General features: G+C 43.7%; 1 protein-coding gene across 9 annotated transcripts in view; it reads right to left on the bottom strand.

Annotated features, from left to right (window-relative positions):
- The window catches only part of NTM (neurotrimin), a 948,438-nt gene that overhangs the window by 66,129 nt on the left and 858,298 nt on the right, over window positions 1-24,011 (bottom strand). The gene's annotated exons all lie outside the window — the stretch shown is intronic.

The raw sequence follows: 24,011 nt of genomic DNA, 5'->3' as shown, positions 1-24,011 counted from the left end.
GAAAAATGCCTGTTACTTTTGTGTCCTCACCTCCACATCAGGTTCCAGAAATGAGGCTGCAGGCCGTGGGCTGTGGTAATTGCTCTCAGTGTGGTTGTCACAACTGGGAGGTGGGTGCTAGTGGCATGTAGTGAACAGAACGCAGGGACGCTGCTAAATACAATACACGGGACACCCCCCCACACACACACACAGAAGAAAGGACCACCTGGCCCCAAATGCCAATAGTGCTGAGGCTGACAATCCCCAGGTGATAGATCCAAGTGCAAGCCAGACGATGTTCACCCAACTGGAAACCCATCTAAATGCACTGGAGGAGGAAGTCCTGGTTCCCTTCAACCCACCAGCCACTGGCCTTTCTGTGGCACATGGAAAATAGTAACAGAGGTCAGGAGAGATGGAGGGGCTCCCACACAAACGGCAGAGGGATGGGGAAGCATCTTAAGGCAAGAAATGGGTGTTCTTTATTTTTTTAACTTTTTTTTTATTTTTTAAAGATTTCATTTATTCATTCGAGAGAGAGTGAAAGAGAGAGAGCATGAATGGTGGGGGAACAGAGGGAGAGGGAGAAGCAGTCTCCCCATGGAGCAGGGAACCTGACTTGGGGCTTGATCCCAGGACCCCGAGATCATGACCTGAGCCAAAGGCAGATGCTTAACTGACTGAGGCAGCCAGGCGCTCCATGAAAAGGGTGTTCTTTAAAGGAAAAGTCAAAGCAGAAGAGGAATAGTATAAACAAAGGGAAAAGCAAAGGAAGGGGGATGCAGAAAGCATAGCTAAGGGAAAAGGAGGGCAACAGTGACTCAGGGAGGACGCCATGGGCAGACATGTGAAGCAACACTATGAAGACACCTGATGAGCTGGAGAGAGAGAGACAAAGTGTATTTACAGGGAGTGTTAGAGAGATGGTGAGGAGAATGAGATTGGTGTTCTCAGAAGTATGGGGGGAGAGGAGAAAAAATACAAAACAATAGCTCTAGACAAGGGAGGAGGAGAAATCATACAAATAATAGGTAAAACAAGTAAGAGACAAAAAACTGAGGAGAATTAAGAAAAGAAGGGTAAAGGCAGAGGGAAAGAAGCTTCCATGGGAAGAGACAGGGCAGAGAGGAACATGAGTCTACAGCCAGGAGCTGAGCTGAACACTGTCTGTCCGTGGCCCACGGTCAGCTTTATTTAGCAGCTCAAATCTAGAAGCTGTCGGTGGGCTGGGGGCAGGGGACAGGAACGAAAGGACACACTGTGACAATGAGGCGTTGGGCAGCGTCTGGAGCTGCATTCCAGGCTCTCCTTGGGTTCATGGCTAGACCTGCAAAGACTGTCTCATTTCTTCCGACTCTACATTTGAAGGGAATTCAGGAGAATCTTGGACAATAAGTAACTCAGCTCCTACTCTGCTCTGCGCCAGGCACTGTGCTAGGCCCTTGCAAGCACAAGTGAATAGGAGAGTCTTTGTTCTTGATGCCCTCTCATACATGGAATGAGCTATGTCGGTGGTGGTGATATGGTGGGGGCAGATCCTCATCTTCGTTTTGCAAGTTGAACACTTGGGTAAATCTTAGACTGATAAAAAGTTTTTGCTCATCTCAATGAGAGATGGGGGAGAAAGAGTTGCCATGGGTAAAAAGAACTCTCGACCAGGAACTAGGGTAATTGGTGATGATCCTACTGACACTCACCAGCTGGCCATGTGATCTTGGGCGAGACATTGCACTTTCTTCAGACTCAGTTTCCTCATTTGCAAATAGAAATGATAATTAGGGCTGGATGATTTTTAGGTTTCTTTTTTTTCCTGGAGCTAACATTAAATGGTGCTTGTATGTAACTTTAGAAACATTGTGAAATGTATTTGCTTTTTTGAAAATTGTTTTGCTTTGTAAATGTGCCCCATTTGCAGACTACCCAAATGACGTAATGTGGTAGGAAAACACTGCATTACAGTCAGTCAGACCTTAGAGCAAATCCTGGCTTAGCCACTGGCCTTGGCTGGGCGCATTAAATAACAAGCCTGATTCTCAATTTTCTCATCCATGAAATGGGGATATTGCTATCTATCCAGCAGGATCATTGTGAGGATTAGAGGTTATGCATGGATAAAGCATGTAGGACAAAAGTAGACCCTCCGTATATGGGAATATTTATCATTGTCAGACAGTAAGCTCTTAGGATATGGGGATGTGTTTCAGGAAGAAAGTTTTACTCACAGGTACCATTCTGGAAACATGTGGCTTGACAGAAAATCCCCCAATAGCAGAGGTAAAACAGAGATGGCTATTGCTTCAGGATGAATGGTTTTTTTCCCCACATTCTAAGTGCCCTGCAAGATGTGACTGTAATCAGCATTCTGGAAAGAATGACGTCTTTATTGAATAAGTTTAGGGAAACTTTGGGTTAAACAGATTAAAGGCAGGGCTACACCATGGATCTCCAAATGTGGAATAGAATGCACACAGTTTTTTAAACTTATTCGACCAAGGTACATTTTCCTTCCTACGGAAATATCTATTAACCTCTAAGAGACCATCAATGTTATGTAGAATGTAAATTCTGAACACAATTTCAGAAATAGGGGTGTACACAGATGCATCCCTTGCTTACCCAGCTTAATGTCAGTCATGAACAGACCCAAGCACTCATGTACCCAAGCCCGTGTTTCTTATGCATCATTATCAAAGAGTATCCCAAAGCTGCAATAGTCCTTCTGTTTTTCCAACTGTTAATGAACTTCTTGTTCACAATCACCTACCCCCCCACACCCATGGGGTGAGAGCTTCCACGTAGCTCCCTTTCTCCAGGCTTCCTCACAGAAAACTATTGGCCTTTGTTGGGGCCTCCTTTTCCTGCTTCCCTACACTCTGTCCCATTTTTACTCCTTGACCACACTAGGAACTCTGCTCTCAGAAGCGAATGGGTAGATGGTCTGGGACATCCAGGATGACTAACTGGATTCTGACCCTGACCCTAACTTCAGCTCACTGTTTTGCCTCTGGGGTGTATCTAGCTCATCAAACTAAGAATTTGTTAGATGATGCCTGTCAGAAATAAATGAAGAGAATTATCAAGTGTGGAGAGCTGATAGGGAGGCAAGTTGAAAGGCTGGTTACAGATAGATTTCTAATTTTTCATGAGACAGGGAGCAAATGTTAAAATAAAGATGAGGGAATGAAGGTTTGCCAAGTAGAATTGCCACTGAATGACCAGCCCTGGCTGAGACAGGGGGATGGGGCCAGTGAGAGGAGGGAGTCTGGGGGCTTTGTGGGACAGATGAGGGTTCCATGAGAGACCCCTCTTGTAGACATGCCACTGGGAAGGTCACAGCTCCTCAATGCCCCATAGTCTCCATTTGCTCTAGCAGAAGGACAGGGAGAGGCACCACCCTCAGGCCCATGTTCCTTGGTGCTTTCATGATGCTGGGCTTTGTCACTTTGAGCCTGAAGTCTTCTCTTGGGTAGGGCCAGAGGTAGCTGGAGGTCCTGCCTCTCCTCCTTAGTCTACCTTTGTTGTGTGACTCTGTCCTCTTTGAGAAGAAAGCAAATTCCAAGCTAGTAAATATGTAGTAGGCTTGGCATCTCCCAAGGCACTTTCATAGACACCATCAAATCAGTAAAAATAAAACCCAAAATTTATTATCTTTTTTAAGCTTTGCAATAACCCCTTGAGGAAGGCAGTTCAGGTTATTGTCTCCCCTTTTCACATGTGAGGAAACTGAAGGTCTGAAAGATAAAAACAGCCAGTGGATATTGGAGTGTAATCCACATGCCTTCCTCTCTCCAGGAGAGTAAACTCATCCTCATGTAAATAAGTTTTAGCATGTGGATAGAAAGCTGATATGGGTTGTAGGTTAAGAAAATACCGATCATCTTATTTCTGGAAAGGGCAGATTAGCTTATCAGCCAGCTCTCCTATTGAAAACACCTGAAAGAGCTGGATAAAACATATTTACAGCCTTCTTGAAAGCACCATAGAGTGTCCTTCCTTGTGTGGATTTACCAAATCCTAAATTAAAGGGAAAACAGAACTCAAGGGGCAGTTGTCCCCTACTTAAGGGCCTTTGCTGAGTCAGGCAGATTTGAACCTTTGGCAAAAGTCCAGGGGATAGGAAATCAAAGCCCAAGACCCTTTTAAAATGGGAGCATCTATGAGGACAACCTCTCTACAATAAGTTGAGACTTCAGAAGGCTGCATCCCCAAGATGAGACTGAGCATCCCTTCTAAGAGTCTGCAGTATGGTTTGAATTACCTGGGCTATCTGGGGGACCAGAAGAACCTTAACTCAGTTTAAAGTGGTTCTGAACAGAGAGTTCCCCAGCCATCTTGCAGACACTAACCAAATCATCTCTGAAGGAAGGTACTATAATCCTAAGTCTCAAATTATTTCAAGTTATCTTTAACACAATGGACATTGCACAGCAAACCATAACTGGGCACACAAGAAAACAAGATACTAAGAGTGAGAGCAGCATAAGGCAGACAACAAAAAACAGACTAAAAAATATGTTAGTTAATGGAATTATGAAACACAGCTATAAGACAGCCATGTTAATTTTATATAAAGAAATAAATCATGATTCATCTTCCCCTCTAATGTACCCCCTTTCAGCTTTCCCTTCCTTCCCCTAATGTCCTCTGTGCTATTCCTCATGGTCCACATACAGTGATGGGTATTAAGGAGGACATGTGTTGTAATGAGCACTGGGTGTTATACGCAAACAATGAATCATGGGACACTACACCAAAAACTAATGATGTACTGTATGGTGACTAACTTAATAAAAAATAAATAAAATAAAAATAAACTTTGACTATTAAAAAAATCACAAACTTGCCATATCTTCATGCAAAATAAAACCAAAAAGAATAAATAGCATATTTGAGGGGAACAATAAAAATAGGACTTCTTCAAATAAAAAATACAATAACTGAGACGAAAAATACCAATGGAAAGGCTTAAAAGATAAGACACAGCTGAAGAGATGATACGTTAACTAAAATAAATAAATAAGAAAAAAATTATCCAGTAAGTAAAAAGACAGAGAATGTAAACGAATGAAACAGGGACAAAGATAGAAGGAGGAGATCCAGCACACGTTTATAAGGAATCCCAGAAGGAGAGGGGAAAGGAGAATGGGACACAAGGCAGTGTTTGAAGACCTATGGCTGAGAATTTTTCAGAACTAATGCAAACATCAATCAGCAAATTCAAGAATACCAACAAATCCCAAGCAAAATTAAAAAGAAAAAAGAAAAGACATCTATACCTAAGGTAGAGACAGCGTAGTGAAATGACAAACAAAAACAAAGAAAAAGTCTTAAAAAATAATAAGGATTGTTGGAGGTGGGAGAGAAAAAATAAATTTCATGGAAGCAAAAACGAGATTGACAACTGACTCCATAATAATAATGTTGAAAGTCAAAAGACCCTTAGTAGCTAGGGGGAAAAACAACAATAACAACAGCCTTCCAACGCAAAATTCTCTACTCAAAAAATATACCTTTCAGAAATCAGGGAAAAATAAGTCATTTTCGCTACTCAAAAACTGGGAAATATACCAGCCGCAGATGTAGGTATCTAAGAAGTTTCTAAGAAGAAACTTTTAAAGAAGCAGGAAAAAAAAATCCCATATGGAGGTGCAATGAGTAAAAAAAGAAAAAGATATGATAAAGGAAAACTGTATAAAACAATACTTTAAAATATGTTCTTAATTAAACTGCATGCCAGCAATGGCGATGAAGTCAGAATGGGGACAGATGAATTAAAATACCCTGACATCCTTGGACTATCACAAAGGAAGGTAATTATATGGACTAAAATTACCCTTTGAAAAAAAGTACAAAGGGAGGGCACATGGCTGTGGCCTTGACCTCTGCCACCACTTAAGGGCTGAGTATCACATTCATGAGTAAATCAGGTTCCTGACTTCTTAGCCTCTCTCTTAATATTTCTATGTGGCTTTAAAGGTCATTTCCAAAGTTGAAGAGAAGGTAGATTTCCAAAAGGAAGCGAAGCAGTGATACCTGAGACCTAATCCAACAACTTGAGCCATGAGACTGGATCGCCAAGCACTTTCTCCTGCCACCAGTCCTTTTGGGCAACACAGCCAAGGAGATCAGCCACTCCAGCTAGGATATAGCAGTCTCCATTTCCAGCGGGTGTGGGGCCTCCCCAGCAGACCGGCTGGGGATAGCGGGCCCCGTCTTCCCCAGAGAGTTCCTTCTCCAGCTGGCAGAATGGCTGCATATTCCGAAGGGTGACTCATCTCCGCAAGGCCTGGGATGCACCTTCCCACTCATGGAGCACACACACACACACACACACACACACACACACACACACACACACACATTTTTCTAGGCTTCAGCTTTGTTCTGTCCCCTGTGTTTTATTGCAATGACATCTTCCTTCATGAAGATCATTTACAATATGATTGCTTTGCCATTGCCAGTTCAGAGGGAGCTATGGAGCGAGCTCGGGCAGGAAAGACAAGGCCAAAATCGCTTTTGGAGTTACAGGTGCACGCATGGAAATGAACTGACACAGGGACAGACAGCGCGCAGTGAATTTTCCAGCAGAGTGATAACTACCCAGAGATCCAAACCAGAAGCAAGGGGTGCTGTGACACAGGTGTGGGAAACACCAGGGTCAGGCACCCTCCTTCCTGATATCTAAAATAGATGGCATTTCCCTGGGGAAAGCAGCCCCTGGCTAGCACCTTTCATGGACTTCACCCATCCAGCTGAGGCAGAGATGCATAAGAATGGGTGTGATCGGCACAGCAGCTGAGGAAAAGCTTGCATAGCAACAGCTGAACGCCTCTTCGTTTGGCGGCTGACAAATGTCCCCCTCCTGGCATCTATGGGCACAATGAACTTACTGCGTTCAGCTGATACTGCTTTGTTTGGAGCTGATACCTGGTAGCCACTGAGGGTCACCAGCTCAATATGACGGACATTTCAGAGGTAGGGGCATTTCTTGGACCTTGGCTTCCAAAGTCTTCTTAAAAAATGTCTTGGGGGAAATCTAAACAAATACACGAACACCTCTGATTTTCCTGGCAGTGCTAAAGGGAACCATGTCCTGGGCTAGACCAGGGGCCAGAGTGGCCCCCCTCCCTCTATAAAGGCACAAGGCAGTTTCCCTGCTCAGGCAGCTTCCTGGTGTTGAGATGAAAGGCCATTTTAAATAACAGTCATGTATTAAAGCAAGGGGAGAAGAAAGAAAAAAAAAACACTCAAGGGCTAGAGCACTGCCACAGTTTTAAATTATAGTGTAGGAGGATAAAAATAAAAGAGAGAGAGAGGAAGACAGAGCAAGGGGAAAAAATTGCCATTGTTTTATGAAGCAGATGGGAAAGTTCAGGGGATCAGAAAAAGACTATTATTATCTCAACTCTACAGTGACAAGCCAGGAGAAGGATGTACAGTTTCTCCCCCCGTCTCTCCCTGAGAATGGGCCATTGGTGGAATTCATTCTGAACGCAGTTTAAGGGCAGGAGTTCCGAGCAACAAGGGGTAGAATTAAAGATTCAGCAGGCATGCATATTTTGAGAGCACATTCTCTTAATTTCTCCTTTTTCTCCCATGTGTAGGTGCTTTGGGCTGTGACTATTTAATGCTATTTGGATGCCATTTGAATGCCTTTCTTGAGGGCCCATGGAGAGAAGGTGAAGTTCTTAGGAGATCCCAGGATTGAGGGGCTGCAAGAGTCCTTTCTTAGAGGTCAGGGATCTCAAATTTAACGTTAAAGAACATGGGGGAAAGCTCCATGAGGTAGGAAGTGTCAGCTACATTTTCAGCTCCAATAAATGAAAGGAATCAGAGAGTCAGAGAGAGAGAGAGAGAGAGAAGAGAGATTGAGCAGAGACAGAGACAGAGAGAGGGACCTACACATATATGGAGGTGAACCTCCTAGATTTGGAAGAAAAAGGCACTTCTCCTAATCAATGATCACTTCAAGGACACTGGCTCCTGGAAGACCTTGACCACACTTGCTCTTGATCCATGCATTCTGCATCCCCAGTACGATCTGAATCCGAATGGTTGATGAATTTTGTACTTAATCATATATTTTTCTTACTTATTTACTCAATAAACACTTATTGAAAAGAAGAGATATTTATTAAAGGGAACAAACATTTACTGAGTGCTTATTTTATGTTCAGTATCTAAGTTTTCTATTATATAGATATTTTTCACTTTTTTTTATAATGCACCTTCTATGGAAACTAATGATCCCCATTTTAATAATGAGCAAAATCAAGGCACAAGTAGGTGGTATGATTAAGCCAGAGTCTCAGAGGCCATAAATAGCGGTGGTGGGTTAAAATCCAAATCTGTCTAATTCCAAAGCCCATGCTCCCAGGCTCTGAGCTGGATATCTGTTGAAGGATGGACATTTTATAGTCCCTGCCCTGAGAGAGCCCACTGTCCCTTGAGGGAGCTGGACATGCAAATGATTAACAAATCACAATGAGATTAATGCTGGAACTGAAGTGTGTGCATGTCCAGCTTAAGCTCATAGGCAGCCCAGCAAGCGGTTGCTGTGCTTGGGGGTAAAATGGATGCCAAGGAAGGGTTCCCCTAAGGAGGGGCATTTAAGATGACTCTGGAAGGAACTACAAGGTGAGCTGGAGGTATGGGGGCGGGAGGAGGTTATGGAGGAGTGTTCAGGGCAGAGGGAGCTATATTCACAGTGGTGAGCCAGAATAGCGGCTGGGGGTTCTTACACACCACAACAATTCTGACTTTGGTCTCAAGGTGCAACGCAGGTGAGCAGGTATGCGACAGGTGCGAGACGGAATAGGCTAAGTACAAAACAGACTAGCCATCCTTGGATTATAGCTGGACATGTGGAGGACTTTGCTTGGCCCACTCTGCCATCTCTGCATTCTCAGCTTCTTCCCCCACATAGGTTTGTGTTTGAGAAACACGAGATTATTTAATTACTCAAAATGAAACCACCGAAAAAGGGAAAAGAGAGTCCAACAAAGAATTGCGGTGCAAGACTCCAAATCAGAATGTGGGCATTTCCTTCGACCCCCACCGTGAGTTCCAGGCTAGAACCTTGCAGAAATCACTTAACCTGGTAGCTGTGCTATATTCCTTGATCATGAAGTTGAGGAAAATAACCATTGCTGGCCTGTTACGAGCTGTGACCCTAAGCAGCTCAGGGCATGTAGCCTCTTGACTCTGTTGTGTGGTTGTGTATCTACAGACCCACAGGCACACTCTCTCTCTCTCTCTGGGCCAGCTGGCTGGGCTTGGGGGCATCCCGCCTGGGCAGGAAGTACAGGCTGGGGGCTGGGGTTCTTTGCCCGAATCAGCACTTTAGCCCTGGGAAGCCAAGTCGGTGTGTATCTTCTGGGGACCCTCCGGAAGGGCACAGGCAGCTTCTCTCACCTTTGCTAAGGAGGCTCTGAGCCTGAGGGCAATGCGGCTCTATAAGCTACAGCTCAGTCTCCCTATTTGCCTCCCCTTCCCCTCCAGCCTGGGGCAGCTTTCACATCAAACCCTTATAGGAGGGGCACCTGCTCCCCTGGGAGGAGCCTGACATAGCCGCCAGGAGCTGGAATCTGGGAATGTCCTCTTTACCTCCCACCCGTCCCCGCTGTGGCTCCCCAAGGCCTGGTGCTCGCCACACTCCACGGAGGGGTGAGCGATCCTAGCCCTGCAACAAGGAAATCTGGAAGCCAGAATTGGTTAGAATCGCTCAGGGAGTGGCCCGAGAAGAAAGGATAATAAGTTAGTGCCAGGAAGCCACTAACTTCCACTCCAGGCCTAGGGGCAGCAGGTAACATTTATCTTTAGGCCCAAGGCCCCTGGCCCCACTCCTGCCCTGCTCCAAGCTGCAGGCCAACAGACCAAAGTTCACGGAAGAGCTCTTGCTCCCGCCTGTCCCCCCTCCCCTCCACTGGGCTCTCCTCATCCTTTTCCAGGCTAAAAAGGCACCGTGCATAAAATGCTGCTGGCTTCTTATAACATTATGCCTGTGGAGCAGCCTCCCCCTGTGCACTCTCCACCCAGGCCTGCTCTCTCCTCTGTGATCCCCTCCCTCTTCCTCCTGGTCCCCTGCTTCCTCACCCCTGCCCCTGCATCACCTTGCTTTCCATTTCTAGTCTCTGCACCTGAACTTCCAATCCCCTCTCACCTCCTGTCTGATTGCTTTTCATTGGCCCCTAGGTGCACATTCTCCATTATTCCTGACCCATCAGCTGCCTCTTAAGGCACGTTTCCTCTCCTCCACCACCACTCCAGGAGGCGGCCTGGACACCACAAGCTTCACGCCACAGGGCTTCCCAGTCAAAGTCACACCCACAGCCCAGCCAACCTCTGTCCTCTGCCAGGCCTGGGAGGGGCCCCAGGAAGCTCTTCACCTAATCCGGCAGCCATTGCTTCAGTGCACTTAATATTCACGACAGATAGAACATTTCACGGCGAATTGGACGTACATTCAACTGGAAATGAAAATTTTATGACTATTCTCACTCGGAGCTGCAGATTACACCAGCTGAGAAAACACGGGCACAAACGTACAACCTGTGAACTGTAAAGTATATTAATAATGAAACCACAGCCTGGGAAATGAAGGCTTTATTCTGTTTATATTCTGCTCCATTAATAGAAGGTACTTGAGCTAGCTCCGCCCCATTAGCTAGCAATCTGTGCAGTGAATGGGCTGGGCTGGGAGACACAGGGCTAGGGGTGCTGGGGGCTCTGGGGGTGCTCCCACCCAGCCCACCACACCATGGCCACAGGACACCATGGGCACGGGCTTTCTCAGAGCCACAGCCTTGAGCTGTGCACCTGGGCTGTGCATGTAGCTCCAGTGTATGGAGAGGCTGAGCGTGGTTTGAATCAGAAGGAATCTGTGTCCTTATCAGAACAGCAAGGTTGACCAGAGAACGTCACCACCCTATCCAGAAACAGGTCAGTTAGAGTCTACATAGAGCCAGAGAGAGTAGAGAGCAATCCGATGTTCAGCGGTTCTTAAAATGGCATACTGGTTTGCCACCCAGAAGCACCTGGGGTGCACATTTAAAATGCACATCTTTGCACCCCATGCCAGAACCAATGAATCAATCCATTGCATTATTAACAAAATTTGACAAGAGCTAGCCTGACTTCACAAAACTCCAGACGAACCAAGAGCCTCACCTTTCACCTCAGCTGCCTTCACTATCAAGACAATAATCAAAACCTCTGGTCAGAGACACCTCAATTCTTCCACTGTGGTTGTATTGCCTGCAAGAGGTCCCAGGGTAAGAAGGCGTCGGCAGGGGCAGCCCAGGGCCAGAGACGTCCCTGGGCCTGGCGGTGATTGGGCATCCCTCCCATCTGCACAGAGCCCTGATGGAGCACGTGCCTCACAGGTACCCCCTGCAGGTGTGGCAGGGAACTCCAGCTCCGTGTGGCAGAGGGCCTGCTTCTCTCCCTGTCAGCCCTAGCCTGGGATGATTTACTGTTCGGCAGTGCAATTAGTGACAATTGGAAAGAAATCAAGAATCCGATGAAACCACCGTGGGAGCCTTTGAGATGGGATGGCAGATGGCAGAGACAAAAATGAACCTGGGACCCTATGGTGAGGGAGGGTCTGGACTCTGGCAGCATCTTTGTTCCACATCTCCTGCCTCTGCTCGGGGCCTGGGAGGGCCCTGGGCTGCACCGCAGTGCTGGAGTGTCTGTCTAGTGATAGGCCAACCTCACACTCTCCCAGAGACCATTGGGCAAGAGCCTCCTACCTCCCCTGACACTCCAGGCTCCCTGGCTGTACCAGTGGCCCACAGTTGGCTAAAGAGTTAGGCAGATGATCAGTTCTGGCAGTGGTCAAAACACACTGTCCTAAAGGGCCCAGGGAACACTGGAAGGTCATCTTGCTCAGTTTTCTGCTTTCAGCTGGACTGAACAACCCAGCAAAGGACATAAACAGCATCTCCCCTCCCTGGCTCTGTGCTCCAACAGCAGGGTATGGGTGAGGGGAAAACCCCAGGCTTCTGTCGTCGCCTTTGATTTTGATTGTTTCATGGGACTCTGTGACAGGGTACATTTGCTGCAGAGAGATTCTGCTCTCCAAGGCCAGCCATGCAGAGGATTCTCAGCAAGCACCAGCACAGGAAAGGGACTGGCTGGCGTATACAGGTACAATGAATGCCATCACGTTCCTCTAATGAGGCCCTGATGCCTGAGTGTGTTTGATAAGCACTTATTGACTGACCGATCATTTTTATTTGAACTACATAGAGTTTGAGCCCTTGTTAACGTGTAAACCTAAATTCTGGGACAAATCAGGGTCTACTGACTTCTTATCAAGCTCTTTGGGAAAGTCCCCCCTCCTCCAGATTTTGCTCTAAGACCCGCCCAAGGACTTAAGCAGTGACATTAGGAAGTGCTATTCCCGCATATGGAGAAAGGAAGCTTGGAGAAAGGAAGCTTTGAGGAAGGAGGTGACATGCCCCCCCTCAAGTTAGAAGCTGTTTCAACCCACATGTTGAGCGACTGCCTTTACATCTGGGGTTAGAAGCCTGCAGTGTCTCCTCAAAATCTGGGGGGAAAAATGGATTCTCTTCTCAACTCAGCCCCTGTGTCTGAAGTCTCAGGGCTGGGAACACACCCTCCGTGTGTGTTTTCCAGCACAGCTGTGCTCCCTCTGTGACCCTCCCGGCCACACCAGTGTAGAAATGCCAGTTTATGCAAAGCACATCATGGAAACTAAAATGAGTTGGAGCCGGATTCCTGCAGCTGAAACATCCTGATGTTGACAGAATGGGGACGCATTTCCAAGCTCAAAATTTTATAATAATACCTCAGGGGAGTCACTGGCAAAGTTTGGCCAAAATATAATGAGTTTGCACAGCTATTAGAGGCTGATAAAAGGTTTTAATTTGTGGAGCGATCTCACGAATCTCAGATACTCCTAGCAGCTCCTGCTTTCCTTTCAAACAGGGTGGCTACTCGGACCACGTGAAACCCACCTCAAACCCAGCACAGGCCGAGCTAGCTGCTGGCATCTGAGGGGGGAAGCGAAGCGGGGATTTCTTTGCTCTTTGAGACCCAGGGTAGGAGAAAGACAACTGAGATGCTCAAATGACTTCCTCTTCTTTCTTGCCTCTTGGCTCTTCTTTCTTTCCCGCTTGTGCCCTCTCCACCTTTTATTATCATTTTTTTTTTCACAAAGCAGAACCATTTAAAATAAACCATTTGTCTTTACAAATTGAAAATCTCAAAGAATTTACTCAGGATGATTCCCCCCACCCGCTTCCAGGCTTTGGTCATCTTGTATAAACTTTAATTAAGATATTGCTTTCCTTGAGGGTGGATAAATGAAAATAATAACGCTAAGAAAGAAGGTTTGCCCTCCAGAGGGTCCTCCAGGATGGCGAAGGTTTAACTGGTTGATTTGAGGCTAAGAACAGAGAGTACCTGCCAAGGGCTTCTGGATTCTGCCGATTAGCCGAGACAAACTCACGTGATGAAAGAAACCAAGGAGATGGTATCAAACTACCACAATCTATTGAGCCTCTGCAAAGTGCACTTGAACAAAGGCTTGGTGGCATCTGAGAGCATAATATATGTTTTACCCACAGCAATTTGCCTCTAAGGGAGAGAGAACACAGCACACATACCCTGAAACCATTACAACAAAGGCTAGTTTATATTTTCCCTCCAAACGCAGCTTCTTAACAGAGCATTTCTACTGTTTATGGGCAATTGGGCTTGATGGATGTACTAGAAATCAGGGAGCAGGACAGGAGGGTGTACTAATGTATGAAAGGCTTCTATACAAACACATGCAAAATAATTCTGCATTTTCATATAGCTTTTACGTAAGGCCCCCAAAGTTTTTAGCTACATCTTAGTGTTAAGAGTAGGGAGCAACTTGCTGTTAAACTTCAGTTTATGGAGAAAAAAAATGTGATAGTTTAGAGGAGGAGGTGAAGGTTCCTGGAGAGATCCAGTTACAACAAGGACACTGTTTCTATTTACAACTTTGAGTTATTCTGACTATCTGTCCCTGCTCAATTTTTGAAACATCCCCCCTTAGTTAATTTGGCCCATGTAACAGACATCACTGAATTGTATTGCTATGAGAGGATGAAGACAAAATAATATTAAATTTAATTACATAGTACTGTGTCCAACACACGGTTACCATTCAATAAATACATTAAATCCACATCAGAAAAATAGCCATATGAATCTCAACCATAACTATATGTATATATCTCTCTCATATATTATCATGTTTATTATACATATTATGTATTATATTTATATATGTTTAATATATATTTACATATTAATATAAATTAATTCACACATATAAAGGATCTATAGTATAGTATATATAAATAGCATATATGTATACTATATATACATTATATATATACACATTATTTGAATCATGATTAAATTTTCTAATAGAAAAATATCATAATTCATGCAATAGAAACAATTTGGGACTCTCCTATCCCCAGTATTACCGGTTAACTGCTTAAATTCCTCAATATGATAGGTCAAGTGACTTTTATTAATGACACATCTGCTTCAGAGTTTGGAATTCTTTCCCTCTAATATCATCCCACTATCTCTCAAGTTCTTTTGAACAGATTTTCTTCAGTAGAGCCTCCCACTTTTCGTTCCTTGAATAAAGGCCAGTGACAAAGCTTTTTCAGCAGGATGGTATTTTTTTCCTCAAATATGTAGAGTTGACAGTGGACAGCTGCTATATAGAGGTAGCTGAGGGCTCTGCCATGTTTGAAACAATAGAATCTTTCATTAGAGTATATAAAAACATTCTTGAGATGGAATAATCAAGTTAGTATAGCCTAGTTTTAAAATAGGGGAACTCATGACAAAGAGAGTTTTAGTTGTATTGGAAACTACCCCCGCCGCAGAAGACTTATAATCATTATTTCAATATTATATCCAAGTGTACCCTCTTAACTTTCTGCTTGATTCTACACAATCTTTTGTCTCTGGTTCAGTAAAAAGAATTATAGATAATCTTAAGCAAACTGTTTGCAGAATTAAGGGAAGTAGAGAACAACTGGAATGTAGAATGGTATCACAATAAATTATTTATGTGTTTGCCTCTGCTATAAATTGTGAAATCCCTGAGGGCAATAACCATGTGTCATTCATCTTTATTTTTCTAATCTATTTATTTTTCCAGGTTTACTGGAAACTAGTAGATGTCAAATAAGTGTTTCCTAAATGGATGGACAAACGGATGGATGGATGGATGGATGGACAAATGAACCAGGGAAGTCATAATACTCCCAAACCATATAAATATTATTCAACTCCTAGTGGAATAGTTTGGAAGATAATAGGAAATTAACTTGGTAGTGTTCTTTTTCTGAACTATAATTAAATTTAAAAAGGAAAATTAGTATTGTTGCTCTAGTGTTATAAAGAATGAAAGATATGCACATCCTCACACCTCCTCATTATACTTCAGATGCATGCCCTGAGATAAAAATAATAATACTAAGTTCTCAAAATGTATACAACAAAAAGCTTTGGTAGGGAAGATATACAGTAAAAGATGTTCCCAATTTATACTGTCTGCCAGTTCCTGTCGCTCCTGAGATTACCTATTAAATCACAAAGCAAGCTGGTACAGCCACTTTGGAAAACAGTGTGGAGGTTCCTCAAAAAATTAAAAATAGAGCTACCTTATGACCCAGCAATTGCACTACTGGGTATTTGCCCCAAAGACACAGATGTAGTGAAAAGAAGGGCCATACGCACCCCAATATTCATAGCAGCAATGTCCGCAATAGCCAAACTGTGGAAAGAGCCGAGATGCCCTTCAACAAATGAATGGATAAAGAAGATGTGGTCCATACATACAATGGAATGTTACTCAGCCATCGGGAAGGATGAATACCCAACTTTTGCATCAACACGGATGGGACTGGAGGAGATGATGCTAAGTGAAATAAGTCAAGCAGAGAAAGTCAATTATCATATGGTTTCACTTATTTGTGGAACATAGGAATAGCATGGAGGACATTAGGAGAAGGAAGGGAAAAATGAAGGGGGCAAATCGGAGGGAGAGATGAACCATGAGACACTATGGACTCCGAGAAACAAACTGAGGGTTTTAGAGGGGACGGGGGTGGGAGGATGCGTTAGCCTGGTCATGGGTATTAAGGAGGGAACATACTGAGTGGAGCACTGGGTGTTATATGCACACAATGAATCATGGAACACTACATCAAAAACTAATGATGTACTGTATGGTGACTAACATAATAAAATAAAATAATAATTAAAAAAATAAATCACAAAACCCTTCTCTCCCTTTCTTTCTCTCCCCTCCCCCACTGTCTCTTTCAGAAAAACTCAGTACTACTTGGTAAGAGGGATGGGGGCAAACTGAGACAAGTTTTGGAGAAGCATGTCAGCTCCACTCTTATAGCAAACAAACAAAAAACTCTAGAATGTTCTAGGAAACAATTTTGATAATTTAAACCCCTGATTACCTGGGCTGGATAATGGCATAATTGCTTAAGTTTCAAGTTTATTTAGGTTGTGTGGAGAAAGGTTTCCAAAATCAAGAACATAGGCGATTTGGGGAAACTCACAAGTGGCGTGGCAGAGAATATGCTTCTTTAAAGAAGATTGGATTGAGGTTTCAAGAGTCCAAAGTTGTATTCAAAACTTTTGGTTCTTTCTCAGTTTGTAATACAAAAGTAATGTCTTCGGACACTTTAGGAATACAATGCTCTCTACCTGAAAAAATGAAGGCACCAATTTCTGGCAGTCTTCCTGTTCTCTTGTTCTTGGAACATTATTTCTGAGTTTTGATGCCTCACTTACCCCGGGACCTATGTGGAAGTCACCAGCATTTGATGGAGCAAAGCAACACATTTCCATTTCCCCACCTATGAAATAGGGATGATGCCACTATTTCTTCAGATGGTTCTGAGCATGCTCTGTACAAGCCAGGGCTCGCATTTCTGGAGGTAAAGCTGCTTCTGCTGGAGGAGGCTCCTCCCTTTTCGGTAGGCCCTTACTTCTCAGAGTGTGGTCCCTTTGTGAACCTGCAGCATCAGCATCCCTGGGAGCTGGTTAGAAATGCCAAATTTCTAGCCCCACACCAGACCTACTGAATCTGAACATGCATTTTAACAAGATCCCCAGGTAATTATATGCACCTTAAAGTCTAAGAAGTTGGAATGTAAGTGCCAAGGGAGGCCTGATGAAGAGACTCCTTTCATCTGCTACTGTGTTCCCCTGGTGTGCTTCCAGCTGTGTTTCATCCAAGGCAATGAGTTCTGTGCACCCACGTGCAGGCTTCTGTGAGCTCAGCAAATGAGAGCTGCATGTTTCCAGGCCTCTCTCCTACCCCGTGTGCCAAAAGACAATCTTATTGTCTCGCTCTGTTTTCTGCTTCTCCTAAATCTGTCTGTTGCGGGTTGCTGTGGTCATACTGAAGATGTCAAATAGAAAAAAAAAGAAGAGCTAAAAGTGATCAGAAAATGGTTTCTGTGAATCCACACTCCTGAGCTGCAAGAGGGGAGGCATATTGATTATGTCTAACTCAGCACCTCACCTTTCCATCTTCCCAGGAGTTTTGTCCTAAAGGATCAGAGGGTGAGTGGACCCTTCTCCTGCTTCCTGTGACTCACCCACACCTCCCCGGTCTTCCTTGTCTTGCCCACGCACACAGGAACATGGACTTGCTCACCTTCGCTTTCTTCTGCCCCCCCCAGCCTCATTCCCTTCTCAAATGATGTCTCCCCTCCTCACTGATGAAGTACACATCAAAAACAGTGGCAGATATACAGGTTAAGAGTGATTTAGTGGTGTGCACTGCAGCCAAATTAATGCTGGCTGTAATGTAGTTTACCTCATTAAACAATGCACACCAAGATCCTGTCTGTTGTAAAACAATTGGTCTCTGAAGCCCAGTATTCATCTTCCAGGGTTGCTGGGACATAATAAATGGGTAATATTCCAGTGATAATGGTAATGGAGTCACGGCTCAGAGCTAATATTATGGCAAAGTAGTAATTATTTCAATAGTAAACAAGGGGATGGTTGAGCTGCTGACAGAATTCAAGCCTGTTGAAATGGTTCACTTAATTTACTTGGAGCTCAGGCCTGGGACTGGCAGAGGGTAGGATGAAGTTTTATCCTCTGCTCAAGTGTTCCAAATCTCTTTCTGCTCTCTGATTTCCTCTGGCTGTGGAGAGAGAGAGAAATTCCCTTTTTTCTACTTATCCTGCTTCTGATTTATAGGGAATGACAGGGACAGTGGCTTTAGGCGTCTGCCTTCGGATTCCAGGAAGAGGGACTGGCAATGGATCCACAGAGGCTACCACAGCCTCGAACTGTGAGACTCAGAAGGGCTTTGTCAGGGAGACCAAATGTTAACATATGGGTTAGAAAACCAAGGACCTTTATACTATAGACTTCTCCAAATTCCCCATTTTTATGGGTGCTCTGGCCCAAGGCAGAGACAACAGTGATCTAATCCTCAGGACACAGTGCTTAACTTAGCCGTCTGCCATTTTGGAAGCTCTCTGAAGTCTGACAGACACCAGGATCACCACAAATTCCTGAAATCTGAAAGGGAAAGTGAGATCAGATCATACATTATGGGCACTGGGAAGCCCCCCATGTGACCAAGATCATTGGGGACAATGTGGTTTTTGCCCAGAGGGACAAAATGCAGGGAGAAGGGGAAACCAAGGTGAGAAACAGAAGGGCAGTATATCCAAGTGAGCAATTTTGTTATTTCCTCCTACAATGTGCCCATGTTCTGGTAATTTACTGCTGAGTAACAAACCACCCCAAACAGAGGCTCATAACAACAGTCATTTTGCTTGTGGAGCTGGAGTTGTCTGCGCTTAGCCAGGCGAACTCACCGTGGCCTTGCATGATGCTGTGAGCTCAGTGGCAGCTGGGGTCAGGGCCCTCTCCAAGGTCTGCCCCCTCTCACTCCACCAGCTGGGTCTGGGGATTTGAGCTTCCTTAGTTTCTCCCTTTTGAGGTCTTCCCATGTGGTCTCTCCATATGTCAGCTTCAAGGTAACTGTATTTCTTAGGTGGTGGCCGAAGGCTCCCCAGCTAGCATCCCATGAGAACCCAGCCAAAGCTTCATGGTGTTTTGTGACCTGGGCCCTGAAGTCACGCAGCCTTGCCTCTGCCCTATCCATTCCATAAGAGGGAGTTATGAAAGCAGCTCCTAGTCCAGTGAAAGGGTTTCTACCTCAGTTGATGGAGGGGCTCGACATCATTTGTTAACACCAATACAACCCACCAAGCCAGTTTTACTCATCCTTTGCCTTTCCACAGCGGTATCATAGCTGCTCTGATTTTGATTCAAACCTTTTCATTGCTTGGTCCATCCCATGGTTAACTCATATATAGATAGGTCTCTCTATCATCTCTTTACCACAACACGAATAATCATTGCAGCCATTGATTAAATGTCCTTTATGCCTAGAGTTGACATAGAATAGTTACGCATTCCTGCTCTTAGCAATATACATTATTCCCAATTTATGAGTGAGGAAACTGGCTGAAGCAGATTAAACAAAGGCCCTAAGATTCAAACACAGGTTTGTTTGATTCCAAGTCTATGCTCTTTCCACCATGCTGTTTCCCTCTGTGCAAAATGAATTTCTGTAGATACCCTAAGAGCTAATGAATGATAGCCACAGCAGTCATTACTGTGTGCCTTTGGAAATGTTCCCTAACCTTTCTGAGGTTTCAACATTCTTATTTGTAAAATGGAGACTATAGGGTACCTATCCCATTGGGCTGTTAACAAAGATTAAATGTGATCACAGGTGTTGAGCATTCTGTACAGAGCTTGGCAAGAAATACATCCCCAAGTATGGTTGCTAAATGATGCTTTTTAACCTCAATGAGAGCAAATCATTCTTCAAGCATAGCTTATATTTTGTAAACAGCCATTTGGATCAAAGTATTATAAATTGAATGAGTGATGTTTTATATATATATTTGATGGTTCTAAATAATATATATAACCATATATATGTTTATATATGTATATATATGCATATATATCTCAAATATTTGATGAACAGGATATATGTACTCCTATTTTTTAAAGAATTTTTATTTATTTGTTTGAGAGAGAGAGCGAGAGTGCAAGCAGAAGGGAGGGTCAGAGGGAGAGGGAGAAGCAGACTCCCCACTGAGCAGGAAGCCTGACACGGGCTCTATCCCAGGACCCTGAGATCATGACCTGATCCAAAGGCAGACGCCCAACCGACTGAACCACCCTGGTGCCCCAGGTACTCCTATTTTTTAAACCGGCACTTCCATGAAATGTATTTCAAAAAGGTTCCCAGCATTGCTGATGACTGAGGGTATGACTAAGTGCTAAGTTCTGGTACTTGTCAACAACACCATATTGTTCAAAGAGACAGTATATGCAAAGCTGAACATTAATTAGTTGCAAGCTTTCCCAGGGGTTCAATTTTAAAAGTCCTAATGATAAGATAATCAGTAGGCACATCTAGCATTCTGTGGAACTATCTTGGAAAACACATCTGACACTTGACTCGGTCAGCTGTTTAACCATTGATTTTCCAGGTGGGGGCAGTCTCTCTGAGTCCCATGTGTCTCAACAGACATTACCTCAGCTAACTGATGAAAATCACCAGGGACTCTCACAGGGTAGTACAAAGGGCAAAGGAAAAAGAGAAAAAAGTTGAGAAAAGACAAAAAAAAAATAATTTTAATAGTTCTTCTATTCCAGTGTTACCCGAAGTACTAAATTCTAGTACTGCTAATTTTGAAACCTCATCACTTTTCAATCCAATGTAACTAGAATACAATTGGAAGAATAGTCTGGAGGCTAGAGATGAATGAGAACTAAGGACACACACAGACACACACGTGCACACACAACAAACGTGCACACATATGGACTCCTACATGCACACACACACACAAAGAGCAATTGTAGCTTGACAGGTGTTTGATAACACACTCTGCTTCCCAATGATGCATTATCAGAGGACTCTAGCATTTTTCATCGCCCCAAAGAGTCTGGAGATGATTCTAATGATATTTACTGAAGATGGAAGCAGAGATGACCACCTACCTCCCTTTGTATCAGAAAACTCATTTGGGCTGACTTTGGGATCTGAGCTTTGTTGCAGAATGTATCCCTTGGCGACAACAAGGGAATGGCTTGATTCTGACATCTAGAACAGAGTCTTAAGATCTGGAGCACTAGGAATCACGGAGCTCTTTGGAGCTCTAGGAATCACAGAAAAAGAGGAAATAAACCAAAAGACCTTTGCTTTGTCGTCAGGAGAGAATCAGTCTCAGATACAGCAATTTGCTGGTAGTTCACCTGCAAATCAAGGCCTAGCCTTCTTAATTCAGTGTCTTGTCTCTTCCAAGCATATCTTACTAGAATTGAAAATTTAAAATCTACTTCTAAAGGTTAAATTTATGATGATGAAATTGTTGCAAACACATATTAAACACTTTGAAAAGTAGAAAAGTTATGAAGAAGAATATAAATAACACCTGTACTTCTAACAGTTAGCAATAACCACTAAATAATTTTTGATGTAAAAATTGGGATTCACTTTGAAAGTGAGTGACAGGATTTCAAAGTACATCTCAATAGAAAATAAATCTCTTTGACAGAATGATCCTTTTTCTCATTGGTCAAATTGTTATTATAATGTGTAAAATATTTTTGAAACTATAAAATCATAATGATGGGATTATGAAAAACTATTCATCTTGGAGATGCCTGAGGAATTCCAAAGGAATATAATAAATCAAATAGAGCACATGTGACCATGATCATCCAGGAAACATAAGGCCTGTCTTCACAAATAAACTCAATGCTACAGACAGATTATTGACAGAAATGGGAGGATGGGGTAATGCTGGTGATGGTCAAATGTGGATGTGAAACCAGAAGAGCTAAGGAGTCTGCAATTACTTGGGATAGTTGGAAGGTGCTGATCTAGATGCAAATGTCTTCCTCCCGGGAGATGGTGCCCATCATTAAAACTACTAGTGAAGGCAGGTTCTCATGTCACCTTAAAATACTATATGAAAAATAAAAGCAGCAACAACAACTGAACACACTTCCCCGAAGGTAAAACTGGAATCAACAGCAGACCAGTGAGCATGTTTTAAGCTGATACGATCAAAGACCTAGGACTAGGGTTGGATTTTCATGACCCACCCTCCCATCTTGCCCCGGACAAAAGCAACCCCGAAAAAGACAAAGTGGGAAGAGTACAGAATGGTTTGGAAATCAGAAGTACTCTTCTGGGGCCCAACAAATGAGTACCTTGTGGTAGAAGAAGTCAAAACATAGCTGCCAGGTGGAGCATTACAGCTTGAGCCAGAGAGGAGCCCTTGAGGAGTGGCATGGGGCCACTCTTGAATGGACCACCCTTGGAAGAATGGTTTTGAATACGGATGAGCACAATCCTAACTGCAAGTTCAAGGAGTTACAAGAAAGAGAACCAAGGAAGGGGAATATGGATAAAAATTAGAATTTTAATAGCAGTGATCAGAACTGTCAAGAGTCAGTCTTTGCGTAGTTCAGATATCAGCAAACTTCTTATCTAAAAGACTAGATAATAAATATTTCAGGCTCTGTAGGACATACGGTGTAGTTGCAACTATTCAAGTCTGACACTGCAAGACAAAAGCTGCTGTAAACAGATGAGTATGGCTGTGTTCTCTTAAAACTTTGTCTTATGTTCTCATAAAACACTTTAATTTCAAATAATTTGCACATGTCATGAAGTATTATTCTTCTTTAGTTTTTCTTCAGCCATTTAAAGGTGGAAATTGTTTCTGAACTCACAGGCTGTTCAAAAGCAGGTAGCAGGTCAGATGTGGCCTGCTGGTCACAGTCTGCAGATCCCTGGTGTCATGAATTAGGGCAAGAAGGACCAGAGATGGCTCTAAGGTCCTGACTCCTTTGGAAATCAGAGATCCTGGACTGATTCTAAAACTAGCACATATTCAACTCTGCCTTTTGCCCTGTGATTTCCCTTTTGGTTTCTGGTCTGCACAGTTGTGTCCTGTTACTCTGCTCTTTTTAAGCAGATTCAACTCCCCTCACTCACTTGGGCTACATTCTGTATAGTACTGGTGAAACGCTTAGGTGAACTTTCAAATTAGTTATGCTGTGTAAGTAAATATAAGATTTACCAAATGATAATTTCTGTTGTTGTAACAACGGTCATAATCAAAGGTTACAACATTTGCTTTTTGAGTTTGTGTCGCAAAAATGTAAAAACATCTTTGTCTTAGAAGACTGCACTGTACTGGGATTCCATCTCTCCTCCCTGTCCTCTTGACTTGGTTGGCATTGCCTGGAGACTCTGCATGGGTTGATATAGAACTTGAATGAAGGACCATGCAATCATGTTTTCATGTTTACAAAGCACCTGTGATGTAGGACTGCTAATCTCATACTGTGATCCTACCTTAAAGATGAGGAAGCAGAGGTTCACAGAGGTTAACTGGTTTGTTGAGGGTTACCCACTTAGTAACTGGCAGAACAAAGAGTCAAACCAAGTGTCCTGACAGCAGTGGTATTCTCTTTCCAGTTTTCCCTGCTCCCTCCTCTTGTCATGTGTGACCCTGGGATGCCGGGTGGCATCTGTGTATTGCAGGTTCTCCTTTCCCAGGTATAGACCAGAGGAAACCAATCTCCATTAGTGAAGACATGTGCTGGGGAGAAGGGCCTGGATGCCTGTTGCTTTTCGCTAATGTGCCTCTGGCCGAGTTTCACCAAGGAATGCTGGATGATCAGTTGACAGCCTCCCAACACACCCTACTTTCTTTTCTTCTTTTCTTTTTTCTCCTAATGTTTCCCAATGTGGCGTATATCATCAGATGGTGAAATAACTTGCATTTGCCCCTCCAAGCACTTGGCAAGCACCTCCTTCCTTTATTCGCGCAGTGGGAAGTTTATAGTCAATATGAATTGTAATAGCTCCAAAGGGCTGTGTTCTCAGCACTCTCCAGCTGGAGAAC

This window comes from Zalophus californianus, chromosome 11 (assembly GCF_009762305.2).
Source record: "Zalophus californianus isolate mZalCal1 chromosome 11, mZalCal1.pri.v2, whole genome shotgun sequence".
NCBI classification, from domain to species: domain Eukaryota; kingdom Metazoa; phylum Chordata; class Mammalia; order Carnivora; family Otariidae; genus Zalophus; species Zalophus californianus.
Note: the sequence above shows the minus strand (reverse complement) of the source record. Positions and strands in the feature narration are given on the sequence as shown.